The sequence below is a fragment of the Mastigoproctus giganteus genome, chromosome 4, assembly GCF_048544385.1.
Source record: "Mastigoproctus giganteus isolate SK-2022 chromosome 4, ASM4854438v1, whole genome shotgun sequence".
Taxonomy (NCBI): domain Eukaryota; kingdom Metazoa; phylum Arthropoda; class Arachnida; order Uropygi; family Thelyphonidae; genus Mastigoproctus; species Mastigoproctus giganteus.
In genome coordinates, this window is record NC_143578.1 from 187,583,343 (window position 1) to 187,603,259 (window position 19,917).

Genomic DNA, 19,917 nt, shown 5'->3' on the forward strand with positions numbered 1-19,917 from the left:
CAAAGGCCTATAAAGACAACTACAAATTATAACCGTGGGCTATTCACATAATTCATTCAGAGTTTCACAGGCAAATACGGGAAGGCTGACGTGACTCCTCTTATCACAAATATAAATCGATGGCCACGTAATCCATAAGTGGGTCATATATATATATATATATATATATATATATATATATATATATATATATATATATATATAAAAAAATACGAAAATTAAGTTCAAATTATTTATTAAAGAAAATAAGAAGAAAGTAAGAAATAATAAGCAGGAAACTAAACAAGAAAATATGGTGGGTACTGTTAACTGCAACGCATTTACATACCGCATGTTGCTTGCTTGGATAAAACGATAGAGAATCAAATTAAGGATAGGTATGCGCAGAATGGAGGAATACCTTACTTGACTTGGCCATTCTGGATACCTACTATTAATTTAGTTCAATAGCGTTTTACTCTTAACTCCACTGCTCGTAGAAATTTTTACAAACTTATTTGGGCTGTCCGATGCAATCGCACTCCTGCGCATCACTTAGCAAGGCATAAAACTGCCAGAGAGACAATTTTGACAACAGCCCATGAGGATTTTCTGCGTGCACAGTATAGGGCATCTACAAACCTCCTTTACAAAACTAAAACATCATAAAAACGTTTCGGCAGCCGTCGGGGTTTAGGCCGTTAACGTGGAATATGCAGCCTCCAGTTCTAACTCCACCCCCCCCCCCCCCAAAAAATATATAAGCCTCTATGATTACTAAATACGGTGATCTTTCTTGTATTCTGTCTATATTGTGAACTCGTGTGGTCGTCCAGGAGTATAAACACAAAATTGGATCGCCAGTAGTCAAGCGCTCGTACACATACCTGCATGACTACTAAATACGGTGCAGTTTCTTGTATTCTCTCTCTCTCTCTCTATGTCGTGGACTCCTCTGACTGTGTGGTCATCCCAGAGTATAAACAAATTTTTTTTTTTATTATGAGAATAAGGCACATGATACAAATCTCAAACCGATTTCAGGCAACAGAGCATATCTTCTAATATTTATTCACCAATCGCAAAAGTGTGCTCTGCAGTAGGCAGCGGCATACAGTAATTGAAAAAAATTTAATCATGGAGGAACACACCAACCTCCAGAGGGCGCAGCATATTTTAGTTCAACGAGTTGCAGTCTGCGACCGCTGCTATACGTAAATTTCGAACTCAGTTTGAAAACAAGCATGTGCCATTCCAGAACCATGAGTGTACTCAGAGTTCTAGAATGGTACGGAAAATTCATGAAAGACGCCTGTTTGTGAAATCATTCTGGAAGAGGTGAGGTGAGGTGCTGGCTGAACAAAAGTCAGTGAGGGCGCAGTGGAGCTGGTTAGAGGAAATTTTACACAAAAACCAAGGAAATCCATACGACATGCTAGAGTGACCTTAACATGCTAAGGTCATCAATGTGTAACATGTTACGTCACCGGTTGAGGATAAAACCATAAGCAATTTTGACGCCAAGAAAGCACCAGGTTCTGATGGAATTTCTCCATTTTTCCGAAAACCTGTGCTTACGAGATTACTCCTATTCTGTGTTCCTTTTTACACTTTTTTTTTATTCCACTGGTGTTTTTCCTTCCGCTGGGAAATTTGCTCATATCCAACCAGTTCTTGAAAAAAGGTAAAAAATCCCTCCCGTCCAATTATCGTGCCATTGAACTCACATCTGTTCTTTACAAAGCAATTGAAAAATCTATTAACCGCCAACTTCTAAACTATCTTGAAACCTTCCATCTGATCAATGATCGCCAGTATGGATTCCGTTAGTATCGAGCCACTGGTGACATACTTACTGGCTTATGTTACCCATCTGGATCGTTTTTGCGATAAAGGTTTTCTAAACAAGCTCCCACCTTATGGATTACCGACTGTTTTCTTGCAATTGGATATCCAGTTTTTTCTCAGGCTGCTCGCTGCGGGTGATGGCATTCTGTCTTCTAAATTCTCTACTAATTGATGGTGCTCCCCAAGGTTCACTTATTTCACCCATGTTTCCTCTTGTATATTAAATTTCTTCTTCCACTGATTGGAAATCCTTTCCATAGTTTAGCAGATGATGGCATGTTGCATTCCACCTTCCAATTTGATAAATCGTGCTCTGTACAAACAGCTTCATCTTATCGAGCATCCACCACCAATTTCTTAAATGACAATCTCCAGATAATATTCCAATAGCGCAAAGATAACTAATTTCAATCCTAAAACTCAGTTCTGTCTTATATCTCGCAAAAAAGACTCTGCTGCTCTATGCTGTTCCTCGATGACACTTCAGATCTCTAGATATATCACAATTCTATTAGGGATTACTCTGACTTCTAATCTCACTTGGCATAAGCACGTCATGAATACAAACAAACAAAAACTGGGTTTTCTCTTTCACTCTCGACGTACTTCTAAACAAATCCCTCTGTACAAATCCCTACCATGGAACGCTGTTCCCACATATGGGGTGGTGCACCCAAAACCTCTTTCTCAGGCTTCTAGACTATTCAAAAGAGGGCAATCAGGTTAATTAATGACCCATCTCTTACAAAATCTCTCCACTCTCTGTCTCACAGATGTATTCTTCCTTTTGAACGCCCTTTCTACAGATTCTTCAATCTATAATTAACTCTCTCTTTTCCAAACCAGTCCACACACGTGCTGCAACCAATCAACGTCCATTTACTTTCTAACTTCAAACTCACAGAATCAACAAAAGTGGGTTATGTGAGTTTGAAGTATTTTCTGAAAATTAGAATCCACAGAAATTCAACTTCTAATGTCAACAAGTATCATCTATCTTCTCGACCTTCATTAACTCACACATGGTACTTCTTCTTCTTCTTGGTCCTTAGCTGGCAGCTGGGGGAGGCGGTTGGCCACGCAACCAGTATGTTCCTGTAGGTGCCGCAGGGTTTCGGACTTGCTCTGTGATGTTCCTCCATACTTTACGATCCATGGCGTCAGTCCTGGCCTGGTTAAGGTCGAGACGTCGGCTCTTCAAGTCATTTTCCACTTGCTTGGCCCACGTTTTCCTAGGCGCGGTCCGTTGGATGCTCCATTGGGTGGGTCGTTGTCTCCAAAGGAGTGTGGATGGTATTCTGTTCGTGCCCATTCTACATACGTGGCCAAACCATCTAAGCCTTCGCTTCTGAATTTGGTCGGCAATGGTTGGTTGCTGTTGGCATCTGGTGCGGATGGTATCATTAGTGATGCGGTCACGAAGTGAGATGCCCAAAATCTGCCGCAGGCATCGCATATGGAATACCTCAAGTTTGTTTAAATCTAGCTTGAGACAAATCCATGTTTCTGATCCGTAAAGGAGAATGGGCAGGATCAAAGTCCGGAAGAGTCGGATTTTAGTCTTTGAGGAAATGTTGGTCCTCTTCCACAGACACCATTTGAGCAAGGCGAACGCAGTGGCCGCCTGTCCAATTCTGCTGTGGATTTCCATGGTGGATGCAACTTTCTTCTCCTGGACCAGCGACCCAAAGTATTTAAAGCCCTGCACTTGCTCGATCTGGACGCCTTCGAGATAGATGGTGGCTTGCGACCCATCTGTTGTCAGGGCTTTTGTCTTATCAGCATTGATCTTCAAACCGTATGGCCGGGCAATGCGGGCAATGTCGTAGAGGATGTCCGTGGCTTCAGAGTCGTTACCAGCAAAGATAGCACTATCATCGGCAAACATCAGGTCAGTCACATAGTGATCCTTGTCATATTGTATGCCCCGTCTGTTTCTGAATGCTTGCCTCATAATGGCGTCGACCACGATGTTGAAAAGCAATGGGGAGGCTACATCCCCTTGGCGGACTCCAGTTTGGATGGTAAATTCCTCAGATAAATCATTCTGGATGCGCACCTGGCTGGTTAAACCGTTGTATGCAGTTTGGAGGAGTGTGATGACTTTTCGAGGTACATGTTCGACCTCTAATAGTTTCCATAAGGCAGGCCGATGGACACAGTCGAAAGCAGACTTAAAGTCAATGAAAACAATGACGGTTCGCTGTCCACACCGGATCCTCTCCTCCATCAGCTGACGGATGGCAAAGATTTGATCACAGCATCCTCGCCCGGGTCTAAATCCAGCCTGTTCTTCTCGACTGGTTTGCTCGCGATGTTTTTGCAGCCTTGACTGGATGATCTTCATAAAGACCTTTCCGATGATGGAAAGGAGGCTGATGCCACGGTAGTTCTTGCTTGCAATCCCGGTTATCACCTTTCTTGTGGATCGGTACGATAATGGCTTTCCTCCATGTTAGCGGAATTTGTTCAGTGCACCAGATGGTTTTGAGGAGTGAGTGTAGTCGGCGAAGCAGTACATCTCCCCCGGCTTTGATCGCTTCTGTGGTGACTTGGTCCACTCCTGGTGCCCTGCCATTCTTTAGGGATTGTATGGCTGCTTTCACTTCTTCTACTGTAGGCTCAACATCGACCATGGAGACTTCAGGGGGATCGATCGATAGTGCGGCTTCTGGCGGTCCCTGAGGTGGATCGTGATTAGTACCACACATGGTACTAATTACAGTAGCCAACACGATTTTTACCTCCAAACACTTAAATGCTGTTTTTAACCAATTTTTATGCGTAGATTTCGAAAATCACCATGAGAGTTTCACATCACGTCACAGTTATTAAATATAGAGGGAGTTATATTTTACTAAAGTATGCCAATTTCGCATAAACTAGCCAGTAATGTATGACATACTGATTTATTTTAACAGACATAAGCTAATTCTCTTAATTTTAGCAATCGATTCTGGCCTCAGTTTTCTTGTGATAAACATAATCAGACTTCCACCTATGGTTCTTAGGTTCAAATTCCGATGCAACAATTTACAATCTGAAGAGAGCACAGCGTTTTTGGTGAGGATTTTAAGTTATTGGTTTGCAGGGGAGGTTTACAAAATATTGTTCTTGATTTTTTTTTTGTTTGTGGGACAGCGGTGCGACAGAAGAACGAGTTCATATCATTACAATGTAATGAATAATATATTCTTTTAGTGCAATCAAACAAGGTTCTTCTTCTTCCACCCTTGCACATCCAACTTGGATTGATGAAAAATTTCATGAAGGGACTAGATAAAGATGGTAATGGATTTGCGTACTTGAGAAGTGTGTTTCCTAATTTCACATATGTCAAACTTAAGGAAGGGATTTTTGCAGTACCCCAAATTAGGAAACTCCTGAAAGACGATGTGTTTGAAACCCAGTTAAAGGAAGTTGAATTGGCAACTTGGCGACCATTAAGGCGGTAGTACATGGTTTTTTGGGTAATAGGAAAAAAGAAAACTATGAAATGTTGGTATCTAATTTACTCGAGTGCTACCAAAACATGGGTTGTTGAATGCCGTTAAAAATACATTTTCTTCATTCCCATCTCGAATTTTTCCCCCGAAAATCTGGGAGATGTGAGCGATGAACAAGGGGAGTGATTTCATCAAGATATTTCCACGATGGAAAAGCGGTACCAAAGTCGCTGGGATCCTGTAATGATGAGGGATTACTGCCAGTTCCTTGTGAGGGAGAGTAAGCAGAAATACAAGAGAAAATCCCTTAGTAGCAAACATTTTTAAGGACAATTACAGGTATGCCGATTATATATTATTGAAATATAACTATTTTGCTATGATTTATGATATTTTTTCTGAATTTAAATGAGTTATAGAGAACTATATAACTCATTTAAAAGTGTATAATTTTTGTTTACAATTGTATTACAAACTTGAATTATACGTATATATCCCTTTATTTTAACATTAAACGTTGGTACATCTATTGATATAGACGTGACAGAGACTTTTTATGGTGATTTTCGTAATCAGCGCGTTTATTTCCTCCAGAATTACATAGTTTCAATGCGGATGTATGGCAATTTTTATTTTTTTTTTTGTTGGCAAGTGTTATTATAGGTTCTAATACCTTTCCAGTATCTTCATTTAAAAAACAAGTTAGAACTCGTACAGGAGCCGCTGTTCAACGAAAACAGCAAGATTGTTATGATTAAATTTTGCAATAATACTACTACTGTAGCGCGCACATTTTTCGATTGATGAATAAAAACTTGAAAAACTTCTCTTACTTGGAAGTGTTTTCGGATTTTTATCATATGCCCTATTCACACAATAACGTTTTAGTTTTGTCAACGATGTTTGTGGATACCATGTACATTCGATATTCCTGTATATTCGATAACAACTCGTTGCTTGACATTACTTCTATACCTACTTTAATGACAGCAGTGTCCACCTTTTTCACTGAGGTACAGTGACAATTTTCCTGTACTGTCACTTACAACTTTCATTGGGTAGTAAGAAATGGTGCTCGTTTAAGTAGCTTCATACGAAGTTTATCAAAATGAAATACTCTAAACAAAGCCATTTATATTCATTTTTACTAGAAGTTAACTTTGCATTTTTTTTATTTATTAAAAAATGCGGTCCTAGCCAGTTTTCCTGGCAACCCCACCATCTATTGCAATACTGTACAGGTAATTTCTAGCATAACTTACACTACCACTAGTTGGTTATCATTACTGGCACATGGAGACGACCAGGGATCGTCTGCCTGAGTACGGATGATATCAAATACAGCATCAATCGTCTGCCAGCGTACTGATAACATCATACGCAGCATCGATATAATACCCTCAATTTGGAGGTTATGTCAGTTCATTAATCAATGAAATAGCTATTTCGCACTACAGCTGATCATCAGTCTGCTGGTCTTAATTAGAGGATAAATCTTTCTCACGAAGAAATATTTAACTGTTTCACCTCACCACAGAAAGTCGACTTTGCAAACCACAACAATATATGCAGCTGATGTACGCATCACATCACAATGTTGAATTCCTAATCAAGAATAGCACTGCTCGTGAAATGGAACGCAATCTTTGAGACTAATGAAATCCAATAGTCTCAGAGAAATCTTAGATAACTGCTTGAAAAACTGTTGGCCCGTGGCTCGAAGGTTAAAGTCCAGTACGAAGTTGAAACGTCTGGAACTGCAAGTCCATACTTTCTTCGAGGAGGATGATCAAACTGTAATAGTTAATCCAGGACAATGCATCCATTTATTTTTACACATTTTCACAAATGAGTTTTAAGAATAGGAAAAGGCCAAAACAGAGTTTATTTCCAAAACTGGCTGCTGTAGCAGCCAGTTTTGGAAATCAGTATTTGGAAATCAATATACAGGCTTACGCGCATCAGCAACGTAAGGCCATATTGAGTCGTACATAACATGTCTGTAAATTGCACGTGTTCTGTAGTCGCTTTGCTGTTTGCTGGACGAAAAACCCGAGTTTCTGGGAGAAAAACCATCTCTGTCTCTCTCCCTCGACCGACTAACTCAACCCATGTTGTGGGAAAAAAAAATTCCTCGCGTTACTGATGGAATTCGAACTCAGTTCTTTTCTACTCGGTGTGGGGTGAATGGTGATTATACCAACTGTTCTACCCATGAGGGCTTTCCAACACACCACCAGCCCACACTTCCCGTACCACTATTGAAGTTTACGTAATATGCATCCTAATCATGTTGTTTCAAGGGCTAGTGACACTACTAAAGTTCCCCCATCACAGTGCAAATGACGCTTATTTGTTGGGATATTTGAAGAAAAGCGCTTTCCGTGATTTGCTTACTTATTTCTCGCACTTTTATGCTTCTATATTCCTACGAATATCGCTAAAGAGACGATCAAACAATAAATCAGTGATTGATGAAAACTTATTCGTATCATGGAAAATTTTGGACATAAATTAAAAAGTAGTCCAGCAAAATGAGTCAGTACATTTTAAATAAGTTTTATTATTTATTATTTTTTTTTTTCCAAGTTATGCCAATTTATTTAGTTGATACTGCAAAATAAACCCCACTAGTTTTCAGTGCCGCACCGTGTGCTTTCATTGTATATGTTGTGTTTTGAGTGCTTCAGTGACGAAGAACATCTGACGAAGCTGATCAGACACCTGCTGGTTCTTCACCGACATTCGTCATGTAATCGCATCTTTGCTGACAGTTCATTAAAACTTATCTTGATTTATTAAAATTAATTGTTCCAATAGACTGCTGCCTCGAGAAGTTCACTGTATTTAATTGAAATAGCTACATTTGCTGATAAATTAAAAATTTTCCTGCTTACAGCACCATATTATACGTTGTATAATGCAAAGGAGGCACTCATTGAAATCAAAGGTGAATAGTAAACAATTTCGTTTCAGATAATAAAAAGCTTCCCGTCTGTGCCAAACACAAAGGCCAGTTGTCAACAGTCAGCTTCTCTTTCTCCATACTTGACATTTTCATTAAACATTTTTCCATCGGAAAACTGCCGTAAGCTGGAATGATCATTCCTGCTTTTAAAATGATTTCGAACGATAAATGCCATAAATTTACAACGAACCACTTTGAAAAATAAACTGCTGTTTTCTGTAACAAAGGTTATTCCACGTGAGAGTTATAAAATAATCGTTATTCTAAAACTTTTCACTAAACAGTTTTTGCTACTTTTAAAAATTGATTGAATACAAAAAAATTGTTATTCCATAATAGCGTTTTGATGCATATTTTGGTATATATTATTTCATATTGCACGCATAATTTGCTTATTATTATTGCACATTATCCGTTGTCTACTTATCAAAGTCAGATGTCCCTCTTTGATGCTGCCAATTGCCTATCTCTCAATATTTAAATGCCAGTCTAGAGCCTGTCTGTATAACCCTGGAAAACTGAAAGGAAAGGAGAGGGAGAATGCGCTATTTCGTTTACTAACCCCTCGAGCTTTTATGCTTTCACAAGGTACAAGTAGTGAAATCAATAACAGGCGCAAACGACCGCTCGTGATGCGAAACTAGTGCAAAGGCGTTAATATCGAAGGTTATTCTGCCATGACGTCGCGTCTCTGAGTTGAGAAATCTCATAACCAGAATTGTATTAACTTATGTATGTATTCTTTCGGATTCAGGATTATGGCATCCATTTGTTTCGAGATTTGACTTCTCCCACGTGCAGTGCGGGCATATGGTTTGAAAGGGTCGGCGGCTAGGCGAGTGTAATACTCAACTCTGCTGATTTCCACGTTGAAAAATATTACCAAGCTGCTTTCTTGGTTTCCATCAACATTCTGTAAATTTAATAAAAGCGCTGAGAGCTTCAATAATAACTGAAGCAGGAGCATGTAGTGAAATGGGATCTCCTCTCTCTTTTATACAACATACTTTACGAGTGAAGGAATGCAATACCGATATCTGGTGGCCTGGAATCTTCAGCCTGGATATTTCCTACACTCCACGAAGCATTCAACAACACTGTCTTCAGTCATAAAAAGGCAAGTTTTGTATTTATATAACTATATTTGCTAATGACTAATAAAGAATATATAGTGTATATAATATATTTCGTATACACATTAATTTAGACCGATTCTTTAGTGTTCATTAAACAGGTATCGAAAAGTATCTTCTTCCAAATACAATATACAGGCTTTCTTTAACAATTTTTTATTTTATTTTAATGAAAAAGACTCATATGTAAATATTATAATTTAACTTATACGCTTCGCAGTTTAATTTTTTAAAAATAACAATAAGTTTTATGTTGGTATGTACATCTTCGGAAATAAAGATTTATTTATTTTATATAGGGGCCTGGTAGTTAATTTCCACTCTAAGTATTGTGGTATTGCTGCCTAAACCATTTGATTTTAGGACAAAATTCTAGTTTATAAAAAGGGACTGTGGGTGGAAGGTTCAATGATATCAATCTTTCGATCTTGTGAAACTCTTCCGACGATGTGGTTATTGTGGGAGGGGGGAGTATAAAAATAATATTTAATTTTTAATTTAAATAAAAACAGTGATGCCTGGATTTGGGCTTTACAATGAAACGGATTCGTACAAGCTGCGGGGGAAGCTATTGATGATATTGTAAACTAAGAGGTATGAAAGACCATAGTCACGTTGTTATTAGATGAAGCAATTACGGAAACATCAAAATGGAATAAATTTGGTTTAGAGAGAGAAGTGCAGTAGCGAAAAAAAATCAATCATATTACAAAACTGGAATAATAATTGCTAGTAGAGAATGATAATCAGTTTATCAATGTTAAAGACAGATCAGAACACTGGGCAAGTCACAGAAGCTTAGAGGCCTCAAAGATAACAGAATTAATATGAAGGCCGGATCGAAGGATAGCTCTTGGATCCTTGATAACATGACGCCGATAGTAGTATAACCCGAAATTTTCTTAACTGTACGATTAGGGGGAAATTCGGTATAATTTTCATTCCGAAGCACTTTGTCAATATTCATACGAAAAGTGAGAGAATTCAGATAATATAAGAGATAAGTTTTGTGCAGTCAAAGGATGAATCAATAACGAATCAATTCAAGAAATAATTTGCTGATTTAAGCAAATAATCAAATGGTGAAAGCCGATAACTGAATTAACTAGCCAAAATAAGCCGTCATTGAGAAAATGTTTCTGCACGTTTATAACGAGCTTGATGAAGTGTGGGATGTAATTCGCGCATGATGCTGGCAAATAGTCAAAAAGATTTGGGTCATAATCGGATCTTAAATTTCAAACACTGAATCCCTGAAAAAAAAAAAGAAGCGTTTTACACAAATAAGTCGATGGAAGCAGCATTTCACTCATCCGACCACATCATTCAGAATCATTTTTATTGTTTAAATTATTTTAATAATTCGGATATTCATTTTTCTTCACGAGGTCACAAGGTTTAAAATTATATAATATTAAATATTTATGACCCCCTTTTTTTATGAACGAGTTTTATGGTTATATTCGAGTTCTCCGCTATTCGAAATATTAAAAACTTTGTTCCAATTGAATTAACGATTTCTCAACACCACGCGGAACGAATGGATTTCATACAAATTTCACTTCTGGTTGAGGGGCAGAAAACTCACTGAATTTATGATGGAATTTTTTGAAGAGATTTTCAAGATTTTTAGAGAAATCAAAAGGGATCAAACGAATTTGCGCTAGATGTTGCTTGAGTGACATAGTGCATAGACCATGTAAATATATGTTGAAAGTGGAATGAAGCATTTAGGCTACAGCGGGAGAAGACTGTTAGATACATAGAAGACACAAAGAAAAAAAATTTGCCCCGTGTAAAAATCGTGTCTAGTCTTTCACAATTGAAGATCACAAATGGGCCTTTGTCAAAACCAGAGTCCTATCAACAGGAAGTTCCGCAGACCTATATATATTACTACTGGCTTATGTTTTTATTTTGTTTTATTTTGTATTATCGGATATATCTGGGCTTCATGTGGAGGATGTGCATTTTGCTGCCTCTAATGACAGCTTAATATTTATTTATTTTCTTATTTTATGTTAAACTTTAAGCCATTATTTAAATATATATATATATATATATATATATATATATATATATAAGCCTTTTAATAGAAACCATGGACAATAATATTAATCTGAACAAGGACATACAAATTGAAAAACATCCACAGTTTTAAATATATTCTTATCAAAAATTAAAAATAGGTAAAAACTTCATCATAAGCACTGCTCCAACCTCACCAACTCCACTTCTCCAAATAAGGAGGTTCCAAAGAGTTGCCCAAAGACTTATGAAGAACCGTACTTCTGGTAACGAAATTATAAAGCAACTAATTCTTTTGAACAACCTTAATTTCAATATTGTTATTAGATATTATTAAACAACCCGCTAACCAGATAAAAAAAAAAAAGAAAAAAAGTTATGTCCTCTGAAACAAATTTTAATTAGATCACCTTTGGCTATTTTGTTCTTTGTTGAAGGTAAGGTAGTAAGCAACGCAAGTAAGTACTGTATATACTTTCTAAGGTACCTAAATTCATTCCTAGTTCTAAATTTAACTCAAATCTAACCTCAAAATGTATTTAATCCAATTGAACTTTAATATTCATTTAATTCAAAACTAACCTTAACTGATAATTTTATCCTTGGGTAATTTACAATAATTTATTAATTCAGTAACTTCAATAATTTAATAACTTAACAACCTTAAGTTACTAAATTTAACTCTATTTTCCCATTTATTTGGTGTCTTTGCAGAACGCTGATGAAGTGGTAGGAACATACACGTAACGTCTGATTGCCATCTGTACATAGTTTCAAATTGGAAATAAACAGGTATTTAGATGTCATTTAGGTTAAAAGCGCTCATTTCTCTTTTAATATATGAATCTTCACTAGTTTTCCGTATCAATTTAAAGTTAGAAAATAGGACAAAAGGCTATCGGCAAAATACATGAGCGATAATTAAAGCTTGTCTTCGAAAGAATTTACTGTACTCATCACATCGGAAAATCTACTAGAGAACACACGCAATTTATTAATACAACACACATGGGCATATACCGTAAGTTAGTTCTTGGGTAGCCCTAATATGACATTAAGTTTTTTTTTATTTATTTATTTATTTTTGTACTCATCGTGTTGGATATTTCGCAAATTCTCCCTGCATTCATTTAATTAATTTATTTAAATATTACATTCATTTAATTTTATAGTTAATTAAATAAAATAATAATAATTAAATTGCCTCTTGTTTATTCATGAGGGTGGAGTAGTTTTAAAAAAATTTAAACAAAAATAAGTGAAGGCAATTTTCAGGAAACTTCACTTCATGAGAATATTCATACACTAAATATTACAGTATTTGTCGGCTTATAAGACGCACCCAAATTTTGGAACGGTAAATTGAAGAAAAAAAACTTTTGTTAATGCAATGGAAATTTAAAATTCAATAAAAATTAGCATAGTAGAGGCACATGATGCAAAAAAGCAAGCTTATACAGCATCAAAAAAAAAAAAAAAAAAAAAAAAATCCTCCCCATTTCACTGATCCATTCATTCCAAATGTTTGTCTAGTTCAGCCTTGAATTTATTTAAGTTATCAACTTCCACAACAACAGGTGGAAGCTTGTTTCAGCAATCAACTACCCGCTGGCTAAAGGCAAACTTCCGCACATTATTCTACAACTTTCTATAGTTTGAATCTATGCCCCTCAGGTTTGTAATATGAGCAAGAGGAAGAATCCCATCAGCATTGGCGCCTCCGTGGCCAGGCGGGAAGGAGCAGCAGTGTGTAGCACACGCTTCTTGATTAGACCGGGGTTCGAGCCCGTCACCACCAAATACGGAGGATGCGGAAAGGTCAGGGAATGACCACCGCATATTCCCGGAGCATATGGCCTTAGTTGCTAATGCTCCTAAAAACCAAATAACAAACAAACAAACAAACAACCCATCAGCATTAAGCCTGCTCAATCCATTCCAGGCCTTATACACCAAGGCCTTATACATATCAAATCACTTCGCGGGTGCCTAGTCTCCAGAAGCTGCAATTTGCAGCTTCTGGAGACTAGGCACCCGCGAGGTGATTTAAGCCTTTCTTCGTAAGAGCACCCCTTTACTAGTCTTGTTGCCCTTCTCTGTATTCGTTCTAGCAACTCTACATCCTTCTTAAAATGAGTCTTCCAGACCTGTATGCAGTACTCAAGGTGTGGCCTGACCTTTTACAGTCAAACCATTGATATCCTTATACAAGGGAATAATCACCTCCTTATCCCTGCTCGCAAAATTCCTGTATATCATTGACAAAACCCTATGACCTGCTCTGGTCAGAAAACTTCATATCCGAATGCACGATTACCCCAAGGTCTCTTTCATTCTCCACTACCCTGAGTGTAGCACCACCCAGTTGGTACAATTTCTCTGGAGTCACTGCTGCCCATATGTAGTAATTTGCATTGTCAAAGTTAAACTTCAATTGCCACTTCTCAGCCCATCTACCCAACTTTTCCAGATCCTGTTGCAGCAGCATACTGTCTTTACTGTTATTAACAACCCTGCCAACCTTTGTATCATCTGCAAACTTTGACATTAAGCTTGATATACCTTCATCAGTATCACTGATAAATATACAAAACAACAATGGGCCCAACACCGTACCCTGAGGGACACCACTAATAACATTAGTCCACATAGATCAGTACCCATTGACCACCAGCCTCTGTCTTCTCCCACTGAACCATCTTTTTATCCATTGTAGCAACTTGCCCTTAATGCCATATTGCTCCAATTTGTACAGTAGTCAATTCATCCCCTTCCTTTTAGAGTTTATATAAGTAAAGAAGTCCTTGCTGTTTTTCTTTGCATACTTTGCCAAAGATTTCTCATAATCTGCCTTCGCTTGCCTAACCTCCTTTGTGACTTGATTACAGATTAGCTTGTATCTAACATAGGCTTCTGTGCCACCTGACAATTTATGTGCATCCCATGCATTTTTCCTTCTCTGCCACGAGTCTCATTAGTTCATCTGACATCTATTTCGGCCTGAATGAGAGCCGTATTTCTTAGTTGGAACAAAAAGCGTATTACCTTCCAAGATTACTTCCTTGAATGCTTCCCATTTAGAATTCACTGTTTTTAACATCATCAGTTGGTCCCACTGTATAGAACCTAAAAAATCTCTGAGACCACTATAGTCGCCTTTAAAACCCCTTCCTTTTATCCCTGATGGTAGTGACATCTTAAAGATGTAACTACCATCAGATTTAACTGCCTTAAGTTACATCTTAAAGTAAGATGTAACTTTAAGTCATCAGTACACTGTAATCACTGCTACTTAGTAGTTCCTTTATCTGCAAATTTTTAATGCATGAATAATCACTGCTGATAATCAGATCAATAGTGTTACTCTCTCTTGTTGCCTCTCTAACATGCTGCTGTAGAAAACAATCCTCCAATAAATCCACAAAAGCCTTGCTAGTGTGCGAGTGACCAACCCACAAGTTCCAGTCTATATCTGGGAAGTTAAAATCCCCCATTATAAGACACTGATTTAGTGGCCCACTCTATTTCCCTGCATAATTATTCATTGTACTCAGAGTCATTAGGCCTATAACACACTCCTACCCTCATTTTTGCTTTCAATATCACACCAAACTGAATCAACATTGCACTGTCCATCTTTGTCAACTGGATGCACTTCCTTAGATTTTATGCGTTTATTAACCCCTCCTATCCTCTCTGTACACACTGTACTCCCCAAATTCCAATTCTGCATCCCTTATATCTGGGTGGCACCAAGTCTCTGATATATACCAACAATATCCCTTGGATGTCTTAACCAGCACTTCAAATTCATGAAATTTGTTTACTATACTCCTAGCATTGGTGTACATGCAAGTATACATACACCTGTTTTTACTCTTAATTACTCTAACACAGCCCATGTATTTACTTGTTTCATGACCTCCATCAGTTACTGAAATTCCCAGCAACTGGCTTTCTCGGCTGCTGCTCATTCCAATAGAAGCAGTGCAAGAATCAGTTTCACCTCTGCCTGTGAATTCCCCCCCCCCAAGCTAGCTGTTTTCCGACCCACCTAACATTGCCTCGATAGAATCAGCAAATATTCTTACACCCTTTCTATTTAAGTGTACCCCATCCCTGTAGAAGCAGTCTCTCCTGTCAACAAGCACAGACCACGCTGAAAATAATTCTACCCCGCGAGCCTTGCGCAATCTTTCCAGGGCCGAATTGATTGACAAGGCTGTCATCAGATACTCCCTCCTATCGTGTTTGGGCAGGATTGCAGATACTTTCAAATTTAACCCTAACTCGCGACTTTTTTTCAACACTGACCCGTACATGTTTAGTAAATCCGCAGATCTCATACACTTAATGTCATTAGTGCCAACGTATATAACGATATCACCTTTTGTGCCTTTAAAAGGCAAAAAAATTACCTTGTTACGCCAACAACAGCCTGGTAATTACTGAAAAGTGTACTAACGTATAGTAGTTAAAACTCTCGGTTTTGCGCATGTGCCGTATTGCCACTTTCGACGTCTAAGACACAGGGCGATTTTTTAAAGGTATTTATAAGGGGTCAAAAAAGTGCGTCTTATAAGCCGACAAATACGGTACTTATTAATTTTAATTCAAGGCTTTCTTTGAAGCCTGTCTAGAGGTTTTAAGGTGGAAGCCCCACCTACCCCGCGATAGACTGGTAACCTATCCGGGGGACATTCCAAATACCCGAAATAAGCTCAAGGGTAAAAACTAAATCGCTTGCCAACGACCTAGGCAATCGATATGGGACTATGATTAAGGACATTAAAGTAGCAACCTGGAATGTTAGGGGAAAAAAATCATAAATTGGATGAATTAGTAATGGAATTAGAAAATAAAAATACTGATATTGCAGTAATTATCGAAACAAAAAAGAAAAATAACAGATCTAAAGAAATGGGTAATGCATAATGATATTCTCAGGCGTACCAAATGAAATGTGGGCATCATCGGGAGTAGTAGTTATAATAAAAAAAAAAAAAGAATGGAAAAACAAAATATTAGATTACTCTTGAATATCACCCACAATGTTGAAATTAAGACTACGCACCAGTAGAAGACAACATTGATGAAACTGTAGAATTTTATGATGAATTACAAGTGGTCATAGAAGAAACTAACAAAAATGAATACTTAATACTAGCAGGAGATTTTAATGCAAGAGTTGGTACTCAATCAACTATATTATCATTAATGAAAATTTAAATAACAAAATTAGCGACACTAGAGTACTTAGTGGCAGTGAAATCGACAGTGATTACTACCTACTAGAAAGCACTTTCAAAATAAACAGAAATTATTTTAATAAAAAGAACAAAATACCAATAAAAATTACTAAGAAATTAAAAATACATTTTTTGGAAGATGAAAGCACTAAATTATTCGCCCTCGTGGATAGCACAGATAGTAGGATCGCCGCCCGCCCACACCAGGTAAAAAAAGACCAGAATTCGAATCCCATCGATGACGGGAGGAATTTTTATGGGTCTTTTTCACAGCGTGGCTGAATTGGTCTCAGGTCTCAGGCGAGTGTAGCATGGTTTTTTTCTCCCGAAAACTCAAGTTTTTCGTCCAGCAAACAGAAAATCGACCTCAGAATACACGCAAATTACAGACAAATACACGGAGAAACATGGCCTTAGTCGCTTGCTCCTAAAACCCAATAACAACAACTAAATTACTCTACGAGAGTCACCTGAAAGAAAAACTCAAATCAGACGAGAGTGATAATGTTGAGGAAATCTGGTCAAACAAAAAAAAAAATCAATTCTGGGAGCTGCTGAAGAAAGTCTTGGATATAAATCTATAAAAAATAAAAACCTGGTTAAGAACTTGAAATGAATAATTGAAACAAACAGTTGATGAAAGAAAAGTAAAGGCCTATAAACTCTTCCTACAAACTAAAGACCTACATTTACATATAAAATGCTTACCGCAGAAGTCAGAAAACTAACCAGAAGAATCCGACGAGATGACTGGGATAAATTTGTTAAATCCTAAGAACGTGATATCACGGGCCCACAGAGAAGAGGTTTCAAAATTAAGAAAATACAAGATACAAATGATCAAATAAAAACCAACTCCATTTCTCAAGCAGAATGGAAGAAACACTATCCCAAACTGTGGTATAGCCCTGGAACTAGGGAATGGAAAGATGAATCTGTGGTAACCGAAGATGAAGAAAATATAACAATGGAAGAATAAGATTTAATATTACAAAAATCAAAAAACCGAAAAAGCCCAGGAATAGACAATTTGAACGTGGAACTATTTAAATATGGTGGCACCTTACTAAAAAACGCACTACCAAAATTATTTAACGTCATATAGCAATAGATACCCAAAGATTGGGAAATAAGCAATAGATACCCAAAGATTGGGAAACAGGAACAGTAATCAAGTTATACAAAAAAGGCTCCAGAAATAATCCTAACAACTACAGCGGATAACACTGCTATCAACCGCAACAAAGCTATACTCTAATATACTAAAGAATAAACTTAATAAATACAGTGAACAATCCTTAGAAAAAGAACAATGTGGGTTCAAAAAAGGAAGAAGTACAATAGATGCCATATTCTCATAACAGCAAATTTTGGAGAAAAGAAGAGAATTTAACGTACCAACATTTCTGCTGTTTATTGATTATGAAAAAGCATATGACAATGTAAACCGGGAAAAATTTTGGCAGATTTTTACATGAATAAAATATTCCAACCCAACCTGGAAAGCGATACAAGGCCTATATAAAAACTCAAAAGTCTGCATAAAATATTCTAATGGCCAACTACCAGACCCAATTAACACCAATAAAGGAGTCAAAGAAGGATCCGGACTATCACTAAATTTATTTAATATTTTTACATCAATAAAATTATTAAATAATGGAAACAAACAATTAACAACGGAATACAGTTAATGAACTGAATAAAACAGGCAAAAAGTAAGAGATGGTCTCCACCCCAAAAACAAAATCAATGGGATTATGTGCCGTAAATGCCGGTTATAGTGATCACATATGCAGATTGAAGTTTTATTCTAATGAGCGAAACAAACGACAACTGAAACAAAATTATGATTGCACAACATCACTTCAAAATCAGCCTTCTTCTACAGCTGTGAGATTTTGGTAATAAATAAGAAAGATAGAAGCAGCACAAATGAGATTTTTAAGATCATTATTAGGCCTTACAAAGCTAAATCATTAAAGGAATTCAGATATTCGTGAGAAATTAAAAGTAGATAATATAGTAGATGACAAAACGGTATAAAAAAAATGGATCAGTCACATAGAAAGAATGAACCCAAACTGGATTCCAAAATTAGCACTTAATTGCAAACCTATACACAAGACAGATGTGGGTCGACCAGGACAACGATAGCGAGATCAAGACCACCTCCAAGAGTTACAATAAGACCTAAACCGGTTCAAGTTCATGATGATGATGAATTTTAATTCAAATTTTTCAAAAATATCTTGAGTCCTCCAACTCACTGTTTGATGCGGGAAACGAAATTTGTTAATTACTGAAATGATTTCACTTTTGTTTTCAAAAGCTTAGAAAAAAGCGATTCAGCGTTTTAGTAATGATAACGGAAATCGTTTCAGTAACACTGAGAGAATTTCCGTATCGGATAGTATCATTTCTTTTCCCATCTCATCATCACATAACATCGTCAATTTTTATGCTACGTTAACACGTAATAAATTCTGAATGACGTAATAAATTTAGAAATAATAGATCAATCACACTTTCTTGATTGATCTATTATTTCCTTACAACAGCTGGTTTGGCAATTTTCATTTCGTATTACTCACTACAGTAATCCCTGTTAATAGCTTACATTTTTTTATAAACACTTTTCACATTACCTTTTAGACATAGTTTGCCAATGCGCCATAAAAAGCCAAATAAAATCTTAGACACAGGACTACAATATTTCACTGCACAGAAATCATACCCCTTTGTCGTCTTTTGTAATGACAAAAATGACACTTGTTCCTATTTATTGTTATTGAAAAACAAAAAGAAAAAGAAAGATAAAGATAGAATTCCGAAGCTCACGAACAGCACTGTTACAGACCGTTTTAGATCGACTGATATCATTTTGGTATCAGAAGATTTTTAATATTCGCTGGCTAAAAGAAAATTTCTGCAATCTATTCCAAACCTCTTGCCTCGTAATTCATATTTATGGTCCCTAGTTCTAAAATCAATGATAACAGTGAGAATTTCAATCTCGTTCATTTTACTTTCACTTCTCAGAGCCTGATAACACCTCAATCACGTCTTCTTTTAAGGTGTCTAGTTTAAAACTCTGTAGCTAACATATCGGAGTCTTTTCACACATAAACGCCCTTTTGCCGATCTCACTAGGCGCATTGCTCGTCTTTGGGCATCTCTCAAGAACCTCGATGTCTGTTTTTTTTTTTTTTTTTTTGGGTGTGGTCTCCATACTTGGACACAGTATTCCAAGTGTAGTCTTAAAT

At 37.0% G+C, this 19,917-nt stretch overlaps 1 protein-coding gene across 4 annotated transcripts in view; it reads left to right on the forward strand.

Moving 5' to 3' along the window:
- The window catches only part of LOC150087264 (very long chain fatty acid elongase 7-like), a 110,668-nt gene that overhangs the window by 7,952 nt on the left and 82,799 nt on the right, over window positions 1-19,917 (forward strand). For 3 of the 4 annotated variants that reach the window (XM_090371924.1, XM_090371927.1, XM_090371925.1), the window contains exon 2: window positions 12,117-12,194. The gene's annotated coding sequence lies outside the window, so the exon portion shown is untranslated. Of the gene's footprint in view, window positions 1-9,182; window positions 9,359-12,116; window positions 12,195-19,917 lie in introns of those variants that run through there. The other variant, XM_090371926.1, reaches the window with a different exon arrangement.